The sequence below is a fragment of the Phacochoerus africanus genome, chromosome 3 (genome assembly GCF_016906955.1).
Source record: "Phacochoerus africanus isolate WHEZ1 chromosome 3, ROS_Pafr_v1, whole genome shotgun sequence".
Taxonomy (NCBI): domain Eukaryota; kingdom Metazoa; phylum Chordata; class Mammalia; order Artiodactyla; family Suidae; genus Phacochoerus; species Phacochoerus africanus.
The window spans coordinates 45,376,293-45,401,272 of NC_062546.1; the positions used below are offsets into that span (position 1 = coordinate 45,376,293).

At 40.5% G+C, this 24,980-nt stretch overlaps 1 protein-coding gene across 4 annotated transcripts in view; it reads right to left on the reverse strand.

Moving 5' to 3' along the window:
• Nucleotides 1–24,980, reverse strand: part of PLCB4 (phospholipase C beta 4) — a 485,858-nt gene that overhangs the window by 425,658 nt on the left and 35,220 nt on the right. The window lies entirely within an intron of this gene.

The window sequence follows — 24,980 nt, forward strand, 5'->3', positions numbered from 1 at the left end:
GACAGCATGGAGGGCATTCTTCCCCCCAGGCAGCACCCACAGCTCTGCTTCGGGAGCAGAGTAATTAGCACAGATGCCAGCGGCAGACAGCCTTCCCAAGCAGACTGCTGAAGGGGAGGGGAACCACTAGGTCATGCGTCTGCCGGGCTGGCATCACCCCACTCTCAACAGAGCCTGCAAACACACCCTGGGCTTCTTAGAGAGACATCATCTGATCTCCCTAATAGGCTGTCATGCGCTGAAAGATTAAGGAAAAGAAGTCTTACATTGCCTAAGGCAGCAGTGTGGTTTGTGTTTTAAAAATTGGTTCTGTGGCAAAGAAATCTCCTCAGGAAGCATTACAAAGAAGAGCTGTAAAACTTACTACACTGAGTAAACACTGGCAGATGGATGCCAACGAATCTTTAATTATCTTCAACTCATTATGCAGACATTAACCTTGACAAATTAATAAAGGTGAACTGATAAACTTGTGGGCTTTCATAATTTGAATAGTTCCAAACACAGAGAATGTATGGAGATACATATTGATCAAAGTATGTATATAAGCTCACTTGCATCCTTCTTAAAACTATATAGTAAAATAGCTATTGAGTGACAAGGGTTTTTTTGTTTTTTTTTTCTTTTTTCCTCTACTTTTCACTCTGTCAGGGAGACTAAGATAGGTTCCAAGCTATTAAACTATCTGCGATGTACAAGTCATCATTATAATTGGGGGCACACTTTCTTTTGACCTTTACAAAACTTTCATTTCCCAAATGTGACAGATAAGGAGTGCTTTTATAGCACCAATAATGATTTTTTCCTATGGGAACTTGCCAATTATAAGCTCAAAACGAAGGAAAGACCATACTGGATACACATTTAGAATCTCGATGCACCCAAAATATAGCTGAAATACTTAGGAATCATGCTTAGAGGACAGTTCAGGTGAATTAAGAATCCAGCTTAGGAGTTACCTTGTGATACAGCGGGTTAAGGATCTGATATTGTCACTGCAGTGGCTCAAGTGGATCTGTGGCCTGGGAACTTTTATATACTGCAGCCGTGGCCAAAAAAGGGGAAAAGAATCCAGCTGAGAGAAATTCATGTTGAAACAGTGGGAGGGCAAAGATACACTCCTTGAGCGACTTACCATAATGCTAAGTGCCCTAAAATGTGTTAAGGAAAAAGTGGTTGAGGGCCCACAAATGCATCTGCAATTATTAGTCTGATTCTAAGTTTTTAAATATTAACAAAAGTTAGAGGAGTTCTCTTGTAGCTCAGTGGGTTAAGGAGCCCGCATTGCCACTGCAGCAGCTCAGGTAACTGCTGTGGCATGGGTTCAATCCCTGGCCCAGGAACTTCCTCATGCCATAGGTATGGCCAAAACAAACAAAAACCCAAAAACAAACAGCAACATGACAATCATTTTAAAAAATAAAAATTTTTGGAGTTCCTGTCATGGCTCAGTGGTTAATGAATCTGACTAGGAACCATGAGGTTGAGGGTTCGACCCCTGGCCTTGCTCAGTGGGTTAATGATCCGGCGTTGCCTTGAGCTGTGGTGTAGGTTGCAGACACGGCTCAGATCCCGCATTGCTGTGTCTCTGGTGGAGGCCGGCGGCTACAGCTCCGATTAGACCCCTAGCCTGGGAACCTCCATATGCCGCGGGAGTGGCCCTAGAAAAGGCAAAAAGACAAAAAATAAAAAAATAAAATAAATACAATAAAATTCTTTTTAAAAAGTTAGAGTGGAGAAATTTAATCCATGATACACATAACTGTTCCATCAACACACACAACCTACAAGAGAGTCAAAAGAATCCAGTTCTCACCTACTCACCAGGCATTAGACATCCTGAGGACCTTGTCTTATGCGCCTCAGGATCCCAGTGCCTACTGTGATGCTTAGCAGCTGACACTTAAACTGAAATTGTTCAAGCACCACAATAGTACCTCAGTAAGCTACCTCTCCTTGCTTTCCTCTAACAATAAATTACCCTTTATGGGAACTTGATTTTACTCTTAATTTGACCCATGTTTTCATTACTTAAAACACACAAAAGTTAAATCCACTTGTTTATCTATTTGGCAAATATTTATTGATTTCTCTCTATGTGTCAGGCACTGTTCTACACACTCTCCTCCCCCCCCACTATCCAACACAGTAGCCACCAGCCAGATGTGGCAGTCAGTCCAAATTGAGATGTGCTCATGTGTAAATTACCAGATGTTCAAGTCTTAACCCAAAGGAACAAAAAGAATGTAAAATATCTCAGTGACAAATTTTATACTGATTACATGTGGAAATATATTTTAGGTGTACTGGCTAAGAAAGCATTATTAATATTAATTTGATCTTTTTCTTTTTGCTTTTTTAATATGCTACTAGAAAATGTGACATAAGATGAGAACCGAGACTTTAAACAAAGCCCTATTTCCAAGGTCTTGACAGTCTAGAATCCCATGGTAAACAAAAAATAATAGACAATATTATGTAATTTCAGATAATGAAAAATTTATGAAAAAAATAAGACAGCATAAAAGGAAAGAAAGTGATCAAAAAGGGATATTTTAGACAGGGCCACAGGGGTCTCTGGGGAGGTGACATCTGAGGAGGAAACATGAATGAGAAGATGTCATCATACAAAGATCTGGGGAGTGTCCTTGGCAGGGGGAACAGCAGATGCAAAGGCCCTGAGATGGAATGAGGTATGAAAGTCCGAACAACAGCATGAAGACCGATGTGGCTGGGGCACAATAGGAAAGGAGGTTGGACAGGAGCAAAGAGCCAGCATGTGGAAGTGTAGAAGTCCAGTGAGAAGTTTAGACCTGTTAAGCCATTAAATTCCACGTAATTCAAAATTTCTCTGGGATTTTTCATGGAACTGGACAAGCTGTGTTCTTGAATTCATTTGATAAATAAAGCAACCAAGAATAGCCAAGAGTTTGACCTACCAAATACCACAGGGTATTAGGAAGCTATAGTGAAGTTCCTAGCCCATAAGGATAAATGTCCCCATAAATCCTGTAACCTGGGCACCTCACCTGCCTCACTCTGTTCTTAGCAATGTGACACTGGCTTTAAGACAGATGAAACAAAAAATAACAGAGCAGAACTGAGGAGTCAAAACATGCCCAATAAATTTTTGGAAACACAACACCGTGTGTGTGTGTGTGTGTGTGTGTGTATACACATATATAAATATATATATACACACCACATATATGTGTGTATGTGTGTGCATACATATGCGCATATGTGCAATGTCTGTGCATGTGTATTTGTATGTGGATAATGTCTAATATGTCTATGCCTGTATATATGTACACATATCCCAGACACACACACATATGGACATAGTTCAAGAGTATAAAAATATGACACAAATGGAATTCCCATCATGGTGCAGTAGAAATGAATCTGACGAGGAACCATAAAGTTGCTGGTTCGATCCCTGGCCTCGACGAGGAACCATAAAGTTGCAGGTTCGATCCCTGGCCTCGCTCAGTGGGTTAAGGATCTGGCATTGCCATGAGCTGTGGTGTAGGTCGCAGACGCGGCTCGGATCTGGCGTTGCTGTGGTTGTGGCGTAGGCTGGCAGCTACAGCTCCGATTAGACCCCTAGCCTGGGAACCTCCATGTGAGGTGGGTGTGGCCCTAAAAAAAGACAAAGACAAAAGACAAAAAATAATAATAATAATAAATAAAAAATATGGCACAAATGGACCTATCTACAAAACAGAAACAGACACACAGACACAGAGAACAGACTTATGGTTGCCAAGGGCGAGCAGGGGGAGGAAGGAATGGGATGACTGAGAGTTTGGGGTTAGTAGAGGTAAACTATTATATTTAGAATGGATAAGCAACAAGGTCCTACGGTACAGCAGAGGGAATTCTATCCAATCTCCTGGTGTAGACCATAATAGAAGGTAATATAAGAAAAAGAATGCATATAGAGAGTTCCCATCATGGCTCAGCAGAAACAAATCTGACTAGCATCCATGAGGATGCAGGTTTGATCCGTGGCCTCACTCAGTGGGTTAATGATCCAGGATTGACCTGAGCTGTGGTATAGGTTGCAGATACAGCTCAGATCTGGTGTTGCTGTGGCTATGGTGTAGGCCAGCGGCTACAGCTCCAATTCTACCCCTAGCCTGGGAAACTCCATATGCCGCTGGTGCAGCCCTAAAAAAAGACTAAATAAATAAATAAATAAATTAAAATATTAAAAAAATATATATATATGATTAGGTTATTTTGCTGTATAAATTGCACAACACTGTAAATCAATAATTTTAAAAAATAAATAAAGGAACAGTTCTCAAACAACCAAAAAAAAAAAAAAAGAAAGTATAAAAATATAAACAGAAAAGAAAAATAGCACACTTCTGGGGACTGAGAGAATTACTTCTGGGGACTGAGAGAAATTGAGTAGAGTGAGGGTAATGAGTCTACTGATAGAATCATAATTTTTAATCCTCTTTCATAAAAGATTGGAAGCCCTACATATACACAAATACACACAAGTGGAGTGCAACACTGGAAATGCTAATTTTCCAATTTTAAGTGAAGGATGATACAAAATTGCATATATGGTCACTTTTTTAACTATAAACATGTGGTTCATGTGGGGCTTTGGAAATGCACAAAAGTGATACTAGTTATTAACGAGAGTTCCAAACTTGTTACATTACTTTAAGTCATGTTTAATATTTAGTTAAGAAAACGTCCTCTAAATCGAAAAAGACCAGACTTAGAGCCTAAAATTACACTACGTGATTCCAAATAAATTTTATCAATGCGGAACAGCAAAATGCTGTCTACAAGTATTACCTAGGATGAAAGAGTCCAGCCAATAATTCAAATAACTGAATAATTTTGAGTTAATTACACTATGGTTACGTGTTGATTATACTGTAAATTTTTTTAGTTCTATTATTCATAGAGCACTATGGTGTAAAAATGTTCTTAATATTTAAGTTGTGTTTGGGGAGAGTTGTAAACATATGATACCCAGAAATACCTATTTATCTAATTTTTTAAAAACACTTTGGATGGAAATCCTGTGAAATCAGATTGTTATGATCATTATACAACTGCAGATGTGATAAATTCATTTGAGTAATAAAAAAAATGAAAACAAATAAAAAATTAGAAAAATAAATAAATAAAAACATTTTGGAGTTCCCGGTCATGGTGCAGTGGTTAACGAATCCGACTAGGAACCATGAGGTTTCAGGTTCGATCCCTGGTCTTGCTCAGTGGGTTAAGGATCCGGCGTTGCTGTGAGCTTCAGTATAGGTCACAGACGTGGCTCGGATCCCCTGTTGCTGTGGCTCTGGTGTTGGCCAGCAGCTGCAGCTCCAATTCGACCCTAGCCTAGGAACCTCCATATGCCTCGGGAGCAGCCCTAGAAAAGGCAAAAAGAAAAAAAAAATAATTTTTTAAATGTTCACATGTCAAGTTCTTTGAGAATCATCAGGCACTGTTGTGGTTTTGATTACTTGAGGATTTAAAAAATGGATAAAATAGGGAGTTTCCATTGTGGCTCAACGAATCCAACCAGTATCCATGAGGACATGAGTTGAATCCCTGGACTTGCTCAGTGGATTAAGGATCTGGTGTTGCCATGAGCTGTGGTGTCACAGATGTGGTTTGGTTCTGGCGTTGCTATGGCTGTGGCATAGGCCATCAGCTACAGCTCTGATTCAACCCCTAGCCTGGGAACTTCCAAATGCTGTGGGTGCGGCTGTGAAAAGCAAAAAATAAAAAATGGATAAAATAGAATTTATGGAAATTTTAAAGTAGTCCACAGACTCATTTTTTCCGCAGAGGAACTAATCCCTTAGAATAAGGTTCACTACTCAAAATAAAAAAGGCAACTAGAGCAGAAAAATCTATGATGTCCTTCACCTTTCTTCAAGCAAAATAAGGCCCATAAAGGATACTGTTTGCAAAAATAATTCCTCAGTAAGTAGGAGAGTAAGGGAGAGGGCCAGTGAGGCCAGATACTAGGTGAAGTTCAGTCAACGGGAATGGATTTATGGCCGAACATCAGCAGCCAAAGGCTGGTGTCACAGCTCACCTCCCCCAGGTTACCAGCCCCTAACTATGAGGTCAGTCAAGGCCATCAGAGGAAGCATGTCCTTTCACAGCAGTGTGCTTGGACAGGAAGAAATGTCACCACTCAGGCATCTCAGGAAACTATGTTAATTCTCCCCAAGTGCCACAAAAGGGTTCCAGAAAGCAGCCTTTTATTGGGGAAGCACGCAGCTGAGACATGCTGCAAGGACTCTGGGCGACATGAGGAGAGGCCTTGGCACCCAGGTCTGTGAGAATCTCCCACTGGCCCCTGCTCTAAGCTGCTTCCTTCCTCAGCGCACAAACAGAACTTGATCCTTTTCCTTCTTGGCTCATCTCGAGTGACAGTCATCACTCATCATTTCCTGGCTGAACAGTAGGAGAAGGGGGGAGGCTGAGCCTTTGGAACAAGCTTCAGTGTTAGTATTTACCACCTCCTCTTCATTCAGGGAACCCAGATTAGCTATCATTTCCCTCCCTGACAAGGTTAACATGCACCCTCACCTCGAACCCTCTAGCTGTGCACTTTCTCTCATTCGAACTTCCCCTGCAAATGCTACCTGAGCCAGTCATTGTTAGCTCAGAATTCCGAAATCCAGTTATCCTCGTCTCTTCTCTGTCCCTAGCACCTGCTTCCTAACATCTGAACGCTTTAGTATGCATGGTCCTAGGTCAAGTCTGAATCATCAGAAATCTGTGCCTCCAACAGATATAAGCCCCTCCAGACTAGACATCACATCTTGAGCAAAAGTCAAGTTGTCAGCTTGATTCTGGCCCTCCAGTATAGCCACCTGACTCCATCTGTTGGGCATTCTATTAACAGGGACCCCTGGGGAAATCCCTGGTGGTCTAGCAGTTAAGGATCTGGCACTGTCACTGCTGTGGCACAGGTTCCAGCCCTGGCCCGGGAACTTCCACATGCTGCAGCCACAGGCACCCCCAACAACTAGACTTCTACATTAATGCATATTGCTAATGACCCAGGGACACAAAGTGGTTCAGAATCAAATGAAGGTTTAATTATTTCGGTATTCCTTGAGCAATCTGGTGTATTAACTTATTTAGTAATTTTGCAACTTGGGTTGCAAAACAACCAACAAAATGGAGCCTTTTAACAACGCTGGTGACTAGAAAACGAACAATCCATAGACGTAATCAAAGTATCTCTAGCGATATGGGACTATCCCCAAATCACCAATTCCCTGACTTTCCTGACCAAGATAAAACTGTTTCTTTGGGTAGCCCATCTACAACATAACTGAAAAAAATAATAAAAGTATATGCTTTACATGGACAACAAGCAACCTCAGAACGGAGACTACCGGCCCTGCTTGCACTCTGCACGGCCAGAACGTGACGTTCTCATTCCCAGTTGCCAGCGAGGTCTTCAAAGAATGTTCTCCTGGGGGCCTGCCAGGGTTTTGTGTTGCTATCTGAGAAAGCGTTCCGGAAAGTACCCAAGAGCTAAAGCAACAGAGGATTCCACCTCTCAAACATTTCAGGCATTTTAATTTTTATTACAACTTAAACTACATAAGCACCCTCAGAAAAAGGAAAACTTGATGACCAAACCCCCCACCCCCACCCCCGCTTACAGTGAGTCCATTAATTTTTTTCTTCCACATACAAGCCATCAGACAGTATCTTGCACACTCACACATCTGATGTTCAGGGCACACAGGACCACAATTCTCTGCCCCACCTCCACGCACTGTGCATTTCAAAGCTGATAATGTCTCATTTTATCTGCTTTAGGATGCTGGAATGAGGCTTTTCAGCAGTCAGTCCTTCAGCAAGACCTGTCTTGGTGGGAAAGAGAAAACCTTATACTTAGCATGCTGAGAAGCTGAATTTTTTTTTTTTTTTTAAGGAGTAAATTGTTATAATTATAGTGAGAGCTTTTGCATGCAAATTCAGTTTTCCTTGGGGGAAATTTGCATACTCTACAAGGAATCTCCAGGCCAAAAGTACCCAGGATGCTTTTCAGCTCTTCTTTAAAAGCGAAGCTCTTGCCCAGGAATTGCATAGTCTGTGAAGGGCTCCAGGCCTGGCCCAGATACGCTGTTCTTAAAAGAAAGTTCTTACAAGATAGTTTATAGTATTTAAATGGTGCACCATCTATGTTCGAAGAAGTGACAGTTATCAATCAGGCTGAAACAACTAATAAAGAGGACAGTGTTTCAACAGAGCTCCAAAACTTATCTAAACCCTTGTTCATAAAGATTTTTTTTTTTTTAAATGGCCACATATGGAAATTCCCGTCCAGGGACTGAATCCATTGCTGATCCAGTGGCAATGCTGGATCCTTGACCCGCCTCCTCCAAAGCAACCTGAGCCACTGCAGCCAGATTCTTAACCCACTGTGCCATGGCAGGTACTCCAAGATGAATGCATTTTTTTCATTTTGTTTTGGTTTGTTTTTTTTTTTTTTTTTGCTTTTTAGGGCCACACCCGTGGCATATGGAGGTTCCCAGCATAGGGGTCTAATCGGAGCAATAGCTGCTGGCCTATGCCAGATCCAAGCCAGATCCAAGCCAGATCCACTGCCAGATCCAAACCTCGTCTTAGACCTACACCACAGCTCATGCCAACACCGGATCCTTAACCCACTGAGCGAGGCCAGGGATAGAACCCGCAACCTCATGGTTCCTAGTTGGATTCGTTTCCACTGCGCAATGACAGAAAACCCCTGAATGCATTTTAAAGTACACATTTCTCCTGATTCCTGCCACTTTCAACTAGACAATAAAAAAGTCACAGTAGTTGTTCAATGCTAAGATTCCAGGACATTTCTGTGATAAAGGAAATAAAGAATGCGTGAAAGGAACACATGAAGACACATTTGTAAGGTGGGCTACATTCAAGGCAGATGTGTCTGCCTTTAATTGTAGAAAAAACATTTTAGATAAAAACCAGGAGGAAAGATGCTAGTAATACCTCCTGTTAGTGAGCTTTAAGAAACATTAAGTACATATTTCTACTTCGTATTTTTGTAGTAGAAAAAAAGTACTTTGGGAAGTCAATAAGCTACTCTAAAGCAAACTAGTCCTTTCTGTGTGAAAGAAAAAACCAGTCTGGGAGAGTTTAGCTGCCATTCTTCTCCGAGAGGCTATTTTTTACAATACAATAAATAAAACACTATTCTTAAATGAACTGCCCACCAACAGGAGAAAATGAGCCATTTGCATCAAAAGCAGCCTATTTTCAGCAGGCCTTTCCAACGCAAACAAGTTAGCAGTGGCTTTGGGAACTGTGATTCCCACACTTTGACAGCAGTTGTCCAAAATTAAAGGTCTATCAGAGCGAGTGGGTGGAAGGCAAAAGCAACCCACACATATAAACGCTTTATACCTCAGAACCTTTTCAGACAATCACCAAGGGCTGAAATGATCTGTCACCTGGGTTAGGTCCCAGCTTTATACACAGAATCTCTATACATGGAACATTTTGAAAAAAGCCACAAGGAAGGAAAGCAATTTTTGGAAGAGAAAACCCTTTACGTGCAAAACATTCCTGCTATGTTAAGTGGGAAAAAGCAGATTACAAAAGCATAAGATCTCAGTTTTACAAAACCAACAGAAACACAAGGAGAAGCTCAGTGCCAACTCTGGGCCACACCTACGTACCGTTCACAGGTGCATTGCCACCGCGGGGCTGTGCCTAGTTAGTATGCCAGAGCTGTACCTGCCATTCCTCCCAGGTGGAGGAAAGTCCAGAGGAGGTCCACCTTGGGGAGCGCATCTGTGACAAAGCTAAGTTACTCAACCTGGCATTTTCCAAACATATCTGACCGTGGAAAGCTTTTTCCTCACCCTCCCCACTCTACTCCCAACATCTTTTAATATTCTTACCAGTTCCCCTTGGAGACAATTTGTTAAAAATATGAGGACTGGGAGGAAGTGGGAGGGAGTGGGAGTTTGGGGTTAGTAGACGCAAACTATTATATTTATAATGGATAAGCAATGGGGTCCTGCTGTACAACACAGGGAACTCTATCCAGTCTCTTGAGATAGACCATGATAGATGACAGTCTGAGAAAAAGAATGTATATATATGTAGGACTAGGACACAGTGCTGTAAGCAGATTTGGCATAACATTGTAAATCGACTATGCTTTAATTAAAAAAAAAGAAAAAGAAATAAAAGGACTGATTACTCAATGAATATAGGGAGATCTAGAGATGATAACACTAAAACACCAAGAGTGGTGACCCGTGGGTTATGAGATTTCAGGTTATATTTTTTTCCAAATTTTCCACAACAAACATATATTACATTTTTAAAAAATGCAATGTTTTAAGATGATGAAAGTGCCACACTGTTCCACTTTATTTTATTTTACTTATTTATCTTTTTGACCACACCCTCAGCATACAGAAGTTCCTAGGCCAGGGATCAAATCCAAGCCACAGCTACAACCTACGCCAGATCCTTATCCCACTGTGCCATGCTGGGGATTGAACTCCACACTTTCTTTATTTTAAACCATCACTGACAAAAAGTACATTTGGTACTTCAAATGCCAATATACTAACTTGGTGAAAAGGAGAGGGATCTGGCCATCTGTAGATCGCCACGTGTACACCAGCTATAAAAGAACTGTGGTCAGTTTAAACACCGCTCTCAGGTTTCTGGTATCCTATGAAATTAAATGAGGCAGGGAGTCCAGCCCTGGCAGGAGATGAAGGGAAACTTCTGCATCTCTAATTTCCTGTTTATTCTCTCAGATGCCAACTGCAACACAGACATGGTGAGAAATTTTAAATGTGTAATGATAACCTAAACACTGTTCAGTCTCTTTATTCCCCCCCAAAAGAACAGTGTAAATAGAAAAGAAATTCCAGCTTGAAAGACATTTCTATGTCTCTGAGACAATGCTTATATTAATATCAATGGGAAAACATTTAAATTCCATGTTTTAGAGACCCCAATTTTGGGGAAATAAATGCTCACTGGTGTAAATGTTCTTTTCAATCAAAACTATATTTTTTGCCTATCTTCAACTCTAATTTTTTTTGTTGTTGTTTTTTGGTTTTTGTCTTTTGTCTTTTTAGGGCCACACTCACAGCATATGGAGGTTCCCAGGCTAGGGGTCTAATTGGAGCTGTTGCTGCCAGCCTACACCACAGCTCACGGCAACACCAGATCCTTAACCCACTGAGCGAGGCCAGGGATCGAACCCACAGCTTCATGGTTCCTGGTCAGATTTGTTTCCCCTGTGCCACAAATGGGAACTCCTTCAACTCTAATTTTCATTGAAAATAAAATTTTAAATACTACCATTCCAAACAAAATAGTTCAAAGGCTGTACCTTAGCTTTGACAGTGGATTCATTTTTTTATGCTGGGTTTCAAAATCTGTTGTGTGCTAGAGTGAAATATCCACGTATTAACAATAACAATTTTTAAAAGGTGCTAAGCTTCTCTGTGGAAATGTGTCCATAAATAATGAATAATGGATGCACAAAACTTAAAACTTAGAAGCAAGAGGTGAGCCTGCCCCCTAGTCATACCCAATACCGAGGCTAAACTGGTTGAGCAGCTTGTAGAAGGTCACATTGATGGTCACATGAAGCCAGATGACAGTTTCCAGAAGACTAAGGTCTTGGAGCTGTAACTGAGAACTCCCTGGTTAATTAAGACAATAGCTGAATCTCAGCCCTGGCAAGAACAAAAGGATAATATTTATGTGAGAATGAACTTAGTCCATCTGTGCCTGGCACACAAATCTTTCCCTTCACTTTAACTCGTTCTGCCTGTTTTCCAAATAACTCTTGACCAAGGGCAGAAAAAAAAAAAAAAAATCCTCCTGTTATTGTATCTGAGCCCAGCTTTCACAATTTGATAAGCACTAGAATACAGATATTGTGTGTGTGCTGCAGTGGGGGGTGGGGAAGGGAAGGTTTCAAAATGTTTATTCAATCAGGAAGCAATTATTTTTGCCCGTTACCAAAAAAGAAAAAAAATTATTTCCCAAACCTCTACATTTAGACCCCACGTGAATTCCCTACCAGTAAAAACGGTCAGATTTTCCTTTTCAAATAGAAACATTATATGTTTTTTTATTGAAACAGAGTTGATTAACAATTAAAATTACATTGTAAAGTTTTTTTTAATATCTTTATCAGTATTTTCTAGAGAAAGTACCAAAAAATGTGGTAGTTTTTTTAAAATTATATTGTAGTTTATTTACAATGTTCTGTTTTCTGCTATACAGCAAAGTGATTCAGTAGTACATATATATTATTTTTCATATTCTTTTCCATTATGGCTTATCACAGGATATTGGATATAGTTCCCTGTGCTACAGAGCAGGACCTTGTTGTTTATCCATTCTACAAATACTAGTTCGTGTTTGCTAATCCCAAACTCCCAATTCTTCCCTCTCCCACCCCCTGCACTTGGCAACCACAAGTCTTCTCCGTATGTTTGAGTCTGTTTCTGTTTTGTAGACATTTGTGTTGTATTTTAGATTCCCCAAATGTGGTAGTTTTTGTTTGTTTTTAATCAACTCAATGCCTAGAGAAGAAACTGTGGCACAACTACTGTCACTTTTTTAGTAGCATCATTTTATGAACATTTATTGCCCCAGAAACATGAATTCACACCTGTTCCCCTGAAGGGGATCAGGGCATACTGTTTCAAGAATCAGGAAAACTATTCACCTATGACAAATGTATAGTACATTCAGGCTAAAGCTATTGTTAAAAGCAGCCAACATTTTTCTGGTATCATATTTCTGGAGACTCAACAAAGTTTACCAGGCAACTGTTTTCTATTTCCTATACATTATAAATCTCCCACCATCAACTGCTTCAAGCTTTCCTCTGAGCCTTCTAAGTTTTTCATTCCTTTCTTTCTTTCCTTCTTTTTCTTTCTTCCTTCCCTCTCTCTCCCCTCCTCTCTCCCCTTCAGTTCACTTTCTCAGCAGGCTTTTCCCCCAAGGATGTTCCCTGCCAAGTATAATCCAAGTCTGGGCAGCTGCATCTGCATAAACCAGCTTTATAATTAATTTAAACAATCCGACAGGACACGGAACAACTGTCTTTCAGTAATTTTAGTTTCTTTTTCTTTCTTTCTTGGCTGCAATATCCAATTTTTAATGGTAGGGTATATATTTGACACTCCTGACAAAGAAAGAAGACACTGTTCCTTTTGAATTTTTAAAATACAATAATTAGTACCATCATCATCATCTCCACGCTTCACAATTCACACATTAAGAAGGAAATTCAAGCTGATGCTTCTCGTTGGTCAAACTTTTGCCTTGGCACCCTGATCAGTCAAGTCGCATAGTCTCTGCCTTGACAGCCCTCTGATGATTTCTCCCTCCTTGAAACACTTGTCAGTTGGCCTCCAGGACACCCCTTGCCCTTGCTGTTCCTCCAACTTCATTAGATCTCTCAACCCTGATTTCTTATAGTGATTCTTCCCAATCTCCCTGCCCTTTAAGGGTGAGTGTCTTTGGGTTCAGTCCACAGACCTCTTAGCTTTCCAAATGCGACCACTTCTTTACTGACCCCACCTGGACTGACAACACCCACACTTACACCTCTCCCTCAATTCCAGACCCTAATATCCGGCCATCTGTGGGTGGTCATCTTCTCTTGGACGTCTAATGGGGATCTCATATTGAACACATCCAAAGCCACCTCCCGATCTTCCCATTCAAACCTCATGCTCACGTCATGCAGTCTTCTTTTCTTGTTTGTCTGTGTTTCTTTTTTTTTTTACAGCCACACCAGCGGCATAAGAAGGTTCCCAGGCTAGAGGTCAAATCAGAGCTGCAGCTGAGGCCTACACCACAGCCGCAGCAACACCAGATACGAGTCATATCTGCTACCTACACTGCAACTTACAGCAACGCCAAATCCTTAACCCACTGAGTAAGGCCAGGGATCGAACCCACATCCTCAAGGAGACTACACCAGTCCTTAACCTGCTGAGCCGCAATGGGAACTCCCAAGTCATCTTCATCCTAGTAAAAAGCACTCCCTTCTTTCAGGTGCCCAGGCCCCAAACCTCAGAGTCACCTTTACCAGCTACCCCTCCCTTTCTCAAACCTACGTGGAATCCAAGAGGAGAGCCCACTGATTCTCCATTCTAAACAGATCAAGACTCGGACCCTTTCAAACCACCTCTGCCCTCCCCACCTTTGTCCACATTAATACCATCCATGCCTCCCCTGGTTATCACAACAACATGCTGTCTGATTTTCCTCCTTCTAGACATGACTCCTTATAGCCTATTCTGAATCTAGCAGCTGAAGCATTTATGAGAATTTGACAGAGTCATTTTAAATCTAATGAAACTTTATATAAATTTATAAAATACATAGATATGTATACTCTGTGGAGAGAGAATATATATAAATATAGAGAAATAAATATATTAATATATAGAAATTAATTTGAGATTTTGCATCTTTTTCATTTTCTTTTCCTGATTATCTTTACTGTATTTTACAAATATTTCAGTCACAAACAGACTGGGGAAAAAATGGTCCTTCACCATAGTTTGAGAAAAACTAGACTACAGTACCTGCTTCCCCACATCACCAGGGATAACAGAGATATTTCATCTGTCTGCATTTTATTATCATTTCAATCACTAAGATATAACCCTGATGGTTCAACTGGCACCTTTGATTGCGTACATTTTCGTGTGCTTTGCTGGCTCCATATTCAGTATTTTATGAATTACTTGCTTATTATTTTTTCCCCACAATCCTATACAGATGTTCTAGCTTATTGATAAAATTCTAAGAATGGTGCATTAGGGATATTGGCCCTTTGATGATCATATACTATGCAAATATTTCCCCAGAATATTGTCTTTATAACAAGCTTAGATGGTTTTCTACTACACTAAAATAAAATAATAAAGACTTAAAATGTGGTATGTATTGGGTTCTCTTATACTTTCCTTCATGGCTTCTGCTTAGAGATGCCCTTCCCACCACAAGATTGTAAAAATATTCATCCATATATTTTGCTCCTACAGGTATAGCTTACCTTGTTTCAGTTATAATTTTTATCCCCAAGAATTATTTTTGCATGAGTTATTTGGTAGGGATTCTGCTTTACTTTTCCAGATGACTAGGCAGATGTCCCAACACATTTTATTGAATAATTCATCTTTTTCCTTCCAATCTGGAATACCAACCTTATCACATACTAAATTACCATACATACTTGTCTAAAAGTAGACCCTCTGTATTTCATTCATTGAGGTATTCTTGTACCAATACCACTGTTCAATCATCACTGACTTATAATATTCTTTAATATTTGAGATGCAAGTACCTCTTGCTAAGCATTTTTATAATTTTGGAAGCAATTTATAGGTTCAATCTTCCAGGAAAACTTCAGAATTATTTTACCAAGTTCCCCAGTTTTGATAAGGCTTATAATACATAGTTTAATTGAGCAAAAGTGATATCTATGCATTATTGTAGTGAATCTAACTTTCTTTTTTTTTTTTTTGTCTTTTTTAGGGCTGCACCCGCAGCATATGGAGGAAGTTCCCAGGCTAGGGGTCTAATCAGAGCTGCAGCCACCTGCCTACGCCAGAGCCACAGCAACGCGGGATCCGAGCCGCATCTGTGACCTACACCACAGCTCACAGCAACGCTGGGTCTTTAACCCACTGAGCAAGGGCAGGGACCGAACCCGCAACCTCATGGTTCCTAGTCGGATTCGTTAACCACTGCGCCATGACGGGAACTCCCGTGAATCTAACTTTCAAAGAAGAGTTATTTGAAATTTATTTTTTTAATTGAGCTTTATAGCTTTCCCCACTTAGTTCTACAAATTTCTAAGTAAGTTACTTCCAACTCTGTATGGTTGCATTGTTGCTGTAAGTGAAATCTCTCTTTAACAATATTTTCTAACATTCATATTGGTGGTGAAGTCATCCATCTATTTTAAGTAAAAATATTTTGTATCCAACCAGCAACCTTAGTCAACATAGTGTTTCTAATAGGTTTCCAAGTGAGTTTAAACATACTCTGTTATTCTGTTAATATTCTCAATTCATTCATTAAAAAAAAATTCCAACACTTGTTACATATATCTCAAGATATCACTGCAACTGAATATTGATAATGTATAAAAAATATGGACCCCCCTCCAAGGGACATAAAATATACTAGAGATTACAAAACACATATATATGCATATATTATTCTATAAGGTAGAAACTGGGAGGTCTTTAAATGAGATATAATTAAAATGTACTATGGGAGACTACAGAAGGACATATTACAGAAGGATGGAGAGCTTAAGGACATCTTCAAGAAAAGGTAGCATTTATTTTAAGTACAGAACGTCAAGATGTGAAAAGATCAGAGGGATGATATTCTAGAAAGAGAAAAAAATGCATATGATCAAAGGCAAAAGAGAAAAAGTCCAGTTTGGCTGGAGCACAGGGCATGCTGAAGAGGGATTAGAGTAACCTACTTCTTCTTTGGTAGAAAATGGGGAGCTACTGGATGAAAAGCGCTTGCCTTAGGAGGATGGATCTGGGGCAGGATGCAAACATGGAGTGATTTTGGGAGACAACCGAGGCAGAGAATATGTTGGATTTAAAATACAGGCACTGCACAGCCATAGGGAAGAGACTTGCGGTTGCCAAGGGGGAGGGGAGTGGGAGTGGAATGGATGAGATTCTGGGGTTAGTAGATGCAAACTGCTACATTAAGAATGGATAAGCAATGAGTTCCTAGTGTATAGCACAAGGAACTATATACAGTCTCCTGGAATAGACCATGATGGAAGATAATATGAGAAAGGGAATGTATATATGTTTGTATGACTGGGTCACTTTGCTATACAGCAAAAACTGATTTACCACATTGTAAATCAACTATACTTTAACAGGGAAAAAAAAGAAAAGAAAAGAAAATATAGGCACCAAATCCTTTGACATCCCTCCCACTGAGAGTAAGGCCTAGGGCTCCTCCCCTTATATGTAGAAATGTGTGACTACTTGACTGACAGAACCCAGTAAGAAATTGGCAGCTCTTACATCCTACTCTTTGGGACACTTGCTCTTGCAACTCAGCTGCCATGCTATGAGAAGAGCTCACATGGAGATGAACTAAAGTTCCTGGTCGTTAGCACCAACTTGCCAGGCATGTGAGTGAATTTTATCAGAAGTGGACCCTCTGGCACCCAGTCAAAATATCCCAGCTAATGCCATAAGGAGCAGAGACAAGCCCTCTCTTGCTTGCTAAACCCTGCCCTAACTATAGATTTCAAGGTTGCTGTTGTTAAGCACTTAGTTTTGAGATGGTTTGTTATGCAGCAATAGTAACTAGAACAGAGACCAATTTAGAGGCTCTCACAATAATTCAGATCAAGAGGATTAAGAAACAACTTGGGAAATGGTGTGAGAATGGAGAATGGGGAAACAGACGCCAGGGATATTTTGAAAATACGATCCACAGAAGAACTGCAGCCTAAAATTATAATTAAAAATCTAAGCCCTTAGCTAGTTCTCTGAATAAGAATTAAGGAGACAGACATTATTATTTACAATATTTTGATATGGCGCATTTTGGTATAGATTAGAGTATTTTTTTCCCTTTTTTATCTTTTATAGGGCCACACCATGGCATATGGAGGTTCCCAGGCTAGGGGTCCAATTGGAGCTGTAGCCACCAGCCTACGCCAGAGCCACAGCAACACCAGACCTGAGCTACATCTGTGACCTACACCACAGTTCATGGCAACACCAGATCCTTAACCCAATGAGCGAGGCCAGGAATCGATCCCGCAACCTCATGGTTCCTAGTCGGATTCGTTAACCACTGAGCCATGATGGGAACTCCCAGATTAGAATATTTTAAAGACAAAAGCCATTCCCTCTCCCTACCTACCCCACATTCTCCACTGGAAGAGTACACTTTCCTGCCACACTGATATTGAGTTTGCCATGTAACTTGCTTTATCAGTGGTCCCTAAGCTGAAATAACAGTGGGTCAGGTCCAAGTGGAGGCTGAAGAGATACTGCAAGTTTCATCTTGGTCTTTACACTTCTGCCATCACAGAAGAATATGTCACATGCAAGTCTCGGGAGAGAGACACAAAGAGCAACCCTGAACTCAACTCACAGTCAAGGGCCCAGTCCAAGGGAGTCCAGGCCAAGTAGGTCACATTCCAGCCAAGCTACAAGACGCACAAGCAAGGAACACTTTGTTATACATAAGTTACATACTATTAGTAATTATAATAAATAAATAAGTGTGCATTGTTCTATGCCACTGGTTTGTTATACAGAAATCACTGACAAATAAATTTACTGATCTTTGGGAACTGCCCACTGCCCAGCATCTCATCACCAATGTACAAGATCATAATCCTAATTACTAACACTTAGAGAGACACTTCTCATTTAGAGAAAAATAGGTAGATGAATATACTGATATTTTTAATGCTCCCACTTGGTTGAATTAGGTAGAAGAGCTTTTGGTAGATGGAACCAAGAGAATTTTTAAATAAAGTTTGCAATTGTTTTCTCTACTTTGATTTCTTACTACAATCACACACTCACTGGATGAGAAGGAGATTTTTTTCTTATACAAAGTAATAAATATGACAAAATGGAGGTACTCTAAAGACAACCTTTATGGGTTAGTATACACAGCAGTTCTTGAAGTATAATACCCAAGGGGGCCAGGAAAGTCAGAAGTATTTTCTTTTTCCTTTTGGGGGGAGAGGGGCTTGCTCACAGCACATGGAATTCCCCAAGCCTGGGATCGAATTCATGCCACAGCAACAACCCGTGCCACTGCAGTGACAATGCTGGATCCTTAACCTGCTGTGCCGCAAGGCAACTCCCAAAAGTATTTTCGTAATGATACTAAGACTTGATTTGCTTTTTTCATTCTCATTCTCTCACAAGTTGGAATTTTCCAGGGGCCTCATCACGTTTGATATCTCAATAGACTGATTGCAGAAGCCAATAAAAGGATCCATATATCTTCTGTGATGCTAGAAATTAGGGGTTGGCAAAAATTAAGGTTTTTGTTTTTAATAAAACAGTGCTATTCTTACTAAACTTGTTTTGAAAAATATAATTTTTCATGTAAAAGATTGTTTTATGTAAGCATAAAATGAATGTTATTACTTAAAAGTTAGTACATACTGTAGATGTCTCTAAGTCAGGACATTTCCTCTCTAATATAGCAAATAACTGTGATATAGCAAAAAAAACTGTGATTTTTTTTTTTTCTTAAACATCATTTAGGGTCATAAAGCTGTTCAGGACCCTAAATGATTTTTAAGAGGATTAAGGGACTAGAGACCAAAAAGTTCGAGACAGCCACTATACTATGACCCAGAGTACATACCAGTGTGTGTGTTAAAAAATACAATGGAGGAGCAGATTTTAAGAAGGGTGGAGGTGATAGGGATGATTTTGTGGGGTTCCTACAAGAACAAGTCTTAGACCTAACTATCATCACCTTCATAATGTAGATGGAAGTGACAGCCATGTGGCTCCTTTGTGCAAACTTTTTACTTCACTCCTAATCTGAAGTGCCTTCAATGGTAGAGAGTATGGAAGGAGAGATTAAATCACCTGTCACAGGTTACACAGTGCTGACACTACATATGTCTTAATTCTGCTCAAGCTGCTGCATGGAGCTTATAAGATGCTCTGGCATTACTATGGGGGGAAAAAAATGGAAGTGTACTAGGTCAACAGAAATGAACTGTTGATATAAAAATTATTTATTAGGTACTTTTTCCCCAAAAGACTCAAAACATTTAAAATTCATGAGCATACATAAAATCTCTGTGAATAACCTCACAGGTATACAGTTCCTTTCACCACATATTAGAAGAAGAAATGTTATTAGTTAATATATAGTAAACTATAAAGCAGAAACATTAAATACCTAATATCTCCTCTCTGACAAGCAATCATTTAGGCATCATGGCAAATGCAAAATGGATAATCAATCTCTTTTTTTTTTAACGGCCTCGCCTATGGCATATGTAAATTCCCAGGCCAGGGACTGAATCCTAGCTGAAGCTGTGGTAACACTGGATCGAACCCCCACCTCCCCAGCGACCCCGACCCACTGTAGTTGGATTCCTTTTTTTTTTTTTTGCTTTTTTTAGGGCCGCACCCAAGGCATATGGAAGTTCCCAGGCTAGAAGTCAAATCGGAGCTTGTAGCTGCCAGCCACAGCCACAGCAACACCAGATCCAAGCAGCATCTTCAACCTACACCACAGCTCACGGTAATGGCGGATCCTTAATCCACTGAGCAAAGCCAGGGATCAAACCCACATCCTCAAGGATACTGGCTGGATTCTTAATCCACTGCACCACAACAGGAACTCCTCAATCTCTTGAACCACTGCATCTGAGACTTTTGAAAGAATATCACATACTTTTTTCCTCTGTGTTAAAAATACGATTTCATAGCATCCTTTCATGCCACAGCAACAACCCTTCATTGTCTGCCTATACAGCCTGCTTGAAATCTATAAGCCTAGAAAACCTTTTCTAATAAGACTATCAAAGATTTTCTACACACTTGTGAAGTGAAAATTAGTCAGTGAACTTGGATACTCAGGCCCCACAATCTCTATGGTGATCCAAGATGATAAAGTCACTCAAAATGCTACATCTGGAGTTCCTGTCGTGGCGCAGTGGTTAACGAATCCGACTAGGAACCATAAGGTTGAGGGTTCGGTCCCTGCCCTTGCTCAGTGGGTTAACGATCCAGCGTTGCCGTGAGCTGTGGTGTAGGTTGCAGACGCAGCTCGGATCCCGCGTTGCTGTGGCTCTGGTGTAGGCCGGTGGCTACAGCTCCGATTGGACCCCTAGCCTGGGAATCTCCATATGCCGCGGGAGCGGCCCAAGAAATAGCAAAAAGACAAAAAAAAAATGCTACATCTATGTTTTTACAAAACTGCTCTCCCATGAGTCATCAAGCTCTCCTCTATCTTAGATCTATCTGAAGTAATACAGGGAAGTACATGCCCTAGCTTCTCCAACAGTTTCATCATAATTCTGCATAACCCATGCTACTACTCAATGGAGAAGCTTCCAGATAATGAGCAACTTAAAAAAGAAAAATGTCAACTATTACCTAATAAGAAGAAATGATGAGATTCATCTGGCTGAACAAGGGTAACGTCAGCTTCTATAACAAATAGATGTAACAATACATAAAGCCCTCAACACAACAGAAGTTTATTTCTCTCTCTCCCTCTCTCATATGCTCTTTTTTTTTCATTATATCTTTCCCAGTGTAGTTATTAGTGGGAAAGACTGCAAGTATTGACCATCAAAGATTTTCTATTGGGGAACATGCGGTTTTCCTGGTTAGTGAACAGCTCTGCTTCATGCAACAATGGAGACCCAGGTGTCTTCGACCCTGTTTCCCCACCATCGACTACTGGCTTCATGTCATCTGCATCCAATCAGAAGAAGGAAGACAGAGCATGGGTTTTAGAAGTTTTGTCCCACACTTGACACACATGATGACACAGATGGTTACACAGCTGCTACGTGTGCCAAAGTGGCGAAGCAGCAGCGCACATGAAGAACAGACAGTGTGCTTAAACATAGTGTAAAACAATACGCCACAGTCTGCTTATTCTGGAAAACAAATAAAATAGGCCAATCAATCTAGCTTGTAGGAACCAGATATGGTGTAATTGTTCACAGGCAATGGTTTTGATTAGACCGTGAGTATGAGAAACAGATTATAAACAACAATCTCCTCAAAAAAAAGTCTTTCTGTTACTAAACCAAAGTGGGATGTTTATAATTCTGACATGAGTTCTTTCATTGAAGGACAGTGAAAGGGTTTCTCTCCACTACAGAATAATGGGATATCTCAATTGTGTTATGACTAATTTAAAGGAATACTGATGTCTTGTTCTATTGATGTTCTTTAATTATCCTATTGTTATTATTCCACTTAGAGGAGGATGTCAGTAGGAATAGACAAAGCTAGTCTGGGCTCCTTATGCACCTAAAAAAAGCTGATTTCCTTAGTATCTCTCTTGCTGTCAATAACTGACTCAATAGGTATAGGACTAGACCTACTACCAAAGCTGCTGGTCCTGGTCAGCATAGACCACGACCACCACATCCACAGCCATCAACGCTGCTTCAGGCACCAGCGATGGGTGGAATTCTAAGCCATCTTCTGCCTCTCTGATTCATCCCTCCAGAAGTGTAGACCCAAGTTTGGCAGACCTTAATTCCTGTGCTCCCACTAGCTGGCAGAAGGCAGGAAGAAACAAAAGTAGGCATTTCTGCCTAGGAACTTAAGAGGAACAGGGCAGTCTCCCACACCCAGCTTCATACAATGATGGATTCCCCCAAATTCAGGAAAAGGACTCGGATGCTAGGCAGTCCCAATTGTGACAAATGTCTATTACGGATATGATAAAATGTTAAAAACATCAACATACAGACTCCTGCCACTTGTCATGAGATGTTATCAGAGGGAGGGAAGCCAGAAGAAGATTATGGGGCAAACAATTTTCTTTTCCACTCAAGCCCTAGGGAATTCATATCCATAAGATTCCCCAAGACTTGACAAAGCAAACCAGACTTTGTCTTCTCCATTCAGTACCAGGACCTCAAGGCAAAGCTACTAAAAGTGGTATGGAATAGTCCTAGCGATGCCAGCCCCTCCCAGCACTAAAAGAACTTTCTGAGATGCTGAAAATATTCTATGTGCTGGCCATATGCAGCCTCTAGCCACAAGTAACCACTGGGCATTGAAACTGTTGCTAGTGTGCATGATATACCCAATTTTTAATTTTCTTAACTTAAATTTAGATTTAAATAACCACATGTGACTACTGGCTATTACAGTGGACAGTGCAGTTCTAGCCTTTTGGTGGTGTCTAGCCAATCGGATAAGAAAGCAGACTAGGAGTTCCTGCTGTGGTACAGTGAGCTAAGAATCTGACTGCAGCAGCTTGGGTCTGCAGAGGCACAGACTCAACCCCTGACCTGTGGGTTAGAGGATCAAGACTGCTGTAGCTGCATGTTAGGTCACAGCTGTGGCTCAGATTCAGTCCCTGGCCTGGGAACTTTCATATGCTGTGGATGAGCCCATTAGGAAGGAAGGAAGGAAGGCAGGCAGGCAGGCAGGCAGGCTATTTTAGTCTTTTAGAAGACTCCAATTGCTCCATTGACCCAGTAACAATCTAATATCTTTTTAAATATATATATATGGGTATTTCTTTCCTATAACTATTTAAAGTCTGACTCTGTCTTGGCTGAGTCAACTGTTCAATCTCAACTTGATTTAGATGCCTCCACCATGTTTTAGAGCAGCAGTTCTAAACTTCTCTGTTGATGAGGGCCCTTTTTTTTTTTTTTTTTTTTCTTTCAGTTTTTATGGCCGCACCTGCAGCATATGGAAGTTCCCAGGCTAGGGGTCTAATCGGAGCCACAGCAATGCCAGATCTGAGCCGTGTGTGCAACCTACACCACAGCTCACCGCAAAGCCGGATCCTTAACCCACTGAGTGAGGCCAGGGATCAAACCTGCAACCTGATGGTTCCCAGTCGGATTCGTTTCCGCTGCGCCATGACGGAACTCCCCAGTTTTAAAGTCAAAAGGAGTTGCTCAACTCATTTTACAACAGTCAAATTTACAATAGTTTATAATGGTTGAGCTTTAACTCCTGGTAAGAACATCTATTCTAAGTAAAGAACTCCTCATAATTCAGGTCCCTTATATTCATGTATATTTCATCATAACAACAGCAACTATATAGGATTTCCAAATAGTCATACACATAAATGTGGGAGACGTTACTTATTCAACATGTGAACAACCCTTAATGTTACCATGGATTCCAGGACCTCTTACATATCCCACCACTTCCTGGACTCTGTGACCCACACAGGTCAGAAGCCCCTTCTAAAGACCATGTCCCCAGGTGTGCTGCAGATATGTGAAAATACATGGCACAGATGTGGGTCCTCACTCACAAGAGGAGCTTTGGGTTGGTATTAGAGAAATGAGAAAATGCAATTTTCCTAATGCTTAGGAGCCAAATTTTTTCAATGTATGTCTGGTAGCAGATGTATAGTATAAATTATTTATGCTGCAATGAAGCCTAATTATCATTCTAGCTGCGAAGAAGATCAAGGTCTAACAATTTGGATTTCCTAAAAGAGTATTTTTATAAATCAACATTTATATGCTGTTCATCAGCCCTCTGCCTGTGATTAACTCATGTTGCTCTGTGTCATCTCTGAAGCCAAAATCTGAAGAAATAATTTCAAGGAAAAAAAAAAGTAAAGCAAACATTTGGTTCATAATTTTGCAGTCATTTTGCTGTAAGTAATCTGCACACAGCAGATCTGTGAAGTCCATTTCTGCAGCAAAGTAGCTGCAATTTCTTCGTTTAATGTCTCTATTTACAAATATACCCTTGCAGTTTTTATTTCCAAATGCTGAACGTACACTGTTGTTTCAACTCACCTTATAGTAGGACAGATATTTCATCTCAGCGTTATCTGCTCTATTTCCAATTTAGAGATAAGGAAGCATGTTTGTTCTTTACCTCAGATTTCCAACGGTCTAGTCCATGTCATAATTCTCCCTTTTGCTCTCTAGTGGTAGGTGATGTTTTGTAAGTGATAAAAAGGTAAGGAACTTTGGGAGCTCTGGCAAAGAGGAGAACTGAGCCATCCCCAGGCTGGGGATGGCCACAAGCTGGACAAGGTCATGGAAAGGTGGAGGTGAAAAGTCACTTTTGTGAAGCTGACAGAAGAATGAAGACACGCCCCATCAGATTCACAAATCTGTGATTATAAAATGGAGAAGAATGTTTCCATACCATATCTTCTCTGGCCCGAAATGACCTAGGAATGAAAATCCTACAATCTGAGAAGAGACTGTTGGAACACAGTGA